This window comes from Micromys minutus, assembly GCF_963924665.1.
Source record: "Micromys minutus genome assembly, chromosome: 2".
In the NCBI taxonomy this organism is placed as follows: Eukaryota; Metazoa; Chordata; class Mammalia; order Rodentia; family Muridae; genus Micromys; species Micromys minutus.
In genome coordinates this window covers 49045526-49049458 of record NC_137971.1, presented here as the reverse complement: position 1 = coordinate 49049458, position 3933 = coordinate 49045526, and the positions used below count along the sequence as shown (strand labels likewise).

Sequence of the window (3933 nt, the reverse complement as noted above, 5' to 3'; positions counted from 1 at the left end):
TGGGGCTTCTCTGAGTGGGTGCAGACCTGGCTGTTCTCTAGGGCCCTCTGGAACAGTGCTGGGTCACAGGAAAGGACTCTGGAGAGCAATACCACCTGGCCCAAAGGTCAGTGAGCCAGAACCAACATGATGAAACAAGTCTGCCCTAAGTATGGTGTCCGGTCTCCGGAGAAGCTGGGACACATTGCTCAAATGCTAATGGGTTCAAGAATGTAGCTCTAGATATCACCGCCAAGCTGGGCACTGGGGAGATGGCCGAGACGGACCCCAAGACCATGCAGGACATCACTTTGGTGGTGGAGACGCTCTTGCAGCAGACGCAAGACAAGGTTCAGATCATGTCGGATCAGATCATCGGACAACATGAGCAGCCAAATAGACGGAGAAAAATATTGAAGACCTCGTGACCCAGGCGGGAATAGAAGACCTGGAGGCTGAGAATAAGATTTCAACTGCCCAGAAGAGCTGAAGGCTGCTGGTACCTCACACTGAATCCAGAACATTGTTTATCCTAGCTAAGAGAAAACCCAAGTTGGCTTTCTGCAACTCCTATGTGTGGACAGGTTTCTAAAACGTGCATTCTTACTGCAGCCTGCATAGCCTAGAGTACCTCTAACCCCTCCCTCAAACTTGGTATCTTCACATCTTGGTCAGTTCTCTTAATTATTAAACACTAAAATGTTGGCGGTTTCTGAAAAAAAAAAAATTGTAGCTCTAGGGCCTAGGACACCTCCGGCTCAGAAAAGCCATGAGGTATGCAGACCACCAGCTTCACTTGCATTGCTAGGGCCTGCAGGTCTCAGGGAGGGGGTGGTGTGGCTGACTTGGCTCGAGCAGGCACAGTGTTCATTTTAGACTTCCCCTTCTAGGGTTCCTTGGAATCTTGTTAAAATTCATGGATGGCCTCCCTGCTATTTCCTGGCAAGGAAATTCAGTCCTAAGATGGCTCTTTCACAGAAGACTGAAAAGGGGTCCCCACTTTACTAGCATTGCGGCTGGCAAATGAGACTCTCCCTCATTCTTCCTGGCCATCTGGTGCTTACACACAAGAGTAAAAGAGAAAGTGGATCTTTAAATTACAGGATGAATAGTGAAGAAGGGCAGCGTTATCCACAACTCTGCACCCCTCCAAGCCTGAAGACAGCGTTATCCGCAACTCTGCACCCCTCCAAGCCCTGGAACCAACTCTGGAGACAGCGTTATCCGCAACTCTGCACCCCTCCAAGCCCTGGAACCAACTCTGGAGATCAGAAAGAAGCTAGGCACCATGATGACTGGCGGGTGCCAGTTGTATGAGAGATAAAACAAAAACCACTGCCTAGAATTTCTGTTATAGAGGGGGCCTCTCCATGTCTGGCTCTTTGTCTCTCTACATGGGCTTTTGAAGACATAAATATATTTTTTTAAATGCTTAGTATTTGGGTCTCCCCTTCTTTTTTTCTTCTTAGATTTTTTTTATGGCATCCAAAGCCTAGGATGAACTTGGCCCTTGGGTATGGGGAGGGGGACATCTCTCTCATTCTCCCTGGTTATCTGGTGCTTACACATAAGAGTAAGAGTCTGAGAGACTGTTACTATAGAGCGCTTAATAGGTAATATGCTTGTCGACCCCCAAAAGCTATTCCCAGTGTTCTCTTGCAGGGCTTTGGCACTCCCTGGCTGATATCTGTAACCTCTGGGTTTCTCAGGGTCAAATCTCACATCTTTAGAATGGCCTGAATGGTTGATAGTTCTTTCATTCGCTCACTCTCAAGTGTTGGTGAGTTAGTGGTATCAGAGAGAGTGCTGAATGTCCTGAAACAGGCTTGAGCAAATTCTCTAAGGACCATATATATGTTTCCCAGAGACTTCCAGAAGCTCAGGGGAAATCAAACACTGTGGTGCCTGTTTGTGGCCACAGCATTTGGGAAGCAGAAGAAGGAAGATGATGAGTTTGGAATCAGGAAATAGAAGAATCTGTCTCAAAAAAGAAAGAGGGAAAGAGGAGGGAAGAGGAAAAAAAAGGGGAAGAGAAGGAAAGAAATGAAGAAAAGAGGGGGTGAAGGGGAGACCCCAGAGAATAAATTTACCCATTTATAGTTCCAAAACCAGAGCCACCATACCTGGTTTCCATTCTCTTAGTTTTTTTTTTTTTTTTTGAGACAGCCTTGCTTTGTTGCATAGGCTGGCTTCAAATCCATAATCCCCCTGCCTCGTCTTCCTGAGTAATAGAATTACCAGCATGCAGCACAGTGCCAGGCTGAGCCTTAATAAATCTATTTATTCATGTATTTCCTTTTGAGACGGGGTTTCAGTGTGTAGCTCTGACTGGCCTAGAATTTACTGTATACCTTTTCAGGTTGCCATGAAACTCAGATGTAACTGCCTCTGCCTCCTAAGTGCTGGCATTAAATGTGTGTGTCACCATGCCCACAGAGCTTTCTTTCTTAAGCAAGACTCCACCCCCAGGTATTTCCAAACTGAATATGAAATAGGATCTTAACTTGAGACTATAGGAGATTAAGCACCTAGCCCAGGGTCACACAAATAACTGACAAGGGTATCTTGGGTACCAACTTGTCTGACTAGAGGTTCTTGTCTCAGAGCCCTTGAAACACTCAGAAACACTGCCTGTTGGCTTCTCTGGGAGTTTGGGGAGGGTGATCATTGAGTAAGGAGTTTCCTTTTGGGGTGACCAGTTGCATAGGAACCACACAGAGGTTATACAACACTGTGGATACAACAAGAGCCTCTGATTCTTCTATACTTTTCAACCCTAACCTTCATGTAACATGCTTTTTGTCTTGAGTATAGACTTGAGAAACGAGACAGCCTCTCTCCCTTTACCAGGCAGCAGTGAAGCTCCTCCCTGTCCCTCTTTGCCAACTTCCCAGATCCTTTACTAAGACAGCCTGGACTTTAGATTCTAGGACAAGAACCTTTCTGTTACTTTCCTCCAATAATCCATCTCTGGAAATTGTTGACAAGTGAGTCACGAGCCTCAGGCACAGATTTGTGGGACTCTGGAGGTTGTAATGGGGCCCAGTTTGTAATACTGTCAGTGGTTGGTTGGGGGATGGACTCAGACCCTTTCTGAAAAGTTCACTTGTGCTCATGGGACTGAATTCCATGGATGTTATTCAGGACAAGTCAGAAAAGCAAATTGCTAGCACAGACAGACAGACACGGGCAGACAGAAGATCAGACAGGGGCCTGCTTACAGATCTTGGTTCTTGGTTTAGGGAATCATCTCGGGGTTTTCAGAGATGTTGTCTTGTCAAAGGGGTGGAGGGGGAGGAAGGTGAGGTAACTTACATAGCTTTGAGATAAAGGGATATAAGTTAGCTGTAAGGCTCTCATCTGGATGCCCCCTCTCACTCCACAGGGTTCTTTGAAAAGGATACAGGTAAGGATTGAGGGGAGGGGCTCAATCGGTCAAGTGCTCCCCAAACAAGCATGAGGACCTGTGTTTGACCCTAGTATCCATCTGAAAGCCAGGTATAGCATGCATGTGTAAGCTCAGTCAGTGCTGGGGAAGGGGTGGGGTGGGAAGTGGAGACAGGAAGGTCCCTGGGCCTAGCTGGCTAGTCAGTCTACATAAATCTTTGAATCTTCAAGTTCCAGGTTCAGTGAGAAACACTGTCTCAGAAAAGAAGAGTTTTGAGAGCTGGCTCAGTAAGGAAATGTTCTTGCTGCACAAACCTGAGTTCAGTTCCCCCGATTCAATGGTGCAAAGAGAGCACTGACTCTCAGAGGTGTCCTTTAACTTCCACACACACTCTGGCATGCAGAAGCTCGTGCACACATGCTGTGCACACATGCTGATAGTGCAGAACATATTAAATTAAAGAGTAAGGTGGAGAGTGTTGGAGAAAGACACTTGCTGTTCAGCTCTGGTCTCAGATACATGGATACACAACTGCACACACACTTGCACACACCCACAGGACCATA

At 46.6% G+C, this 3933-nt stretch overlaps 1 pseudogene across 1 annotated transcript; it reads left to right on the top strand.

Moving 5' to 3' along the window:
- Positions 1-251: 251 nt before the first annotated feature.
- LOC308416349 (heat shock factor-binding protein 1-like) lies at positions 252-469 on the top strand (annotated as a pseudogene). The gene has a single exon. The product of its transcript is annotated as a heat shock factor-binding protein 1-like (transcript).
- Positions 470-3933: the final 3464 nt, after the last annotated feature.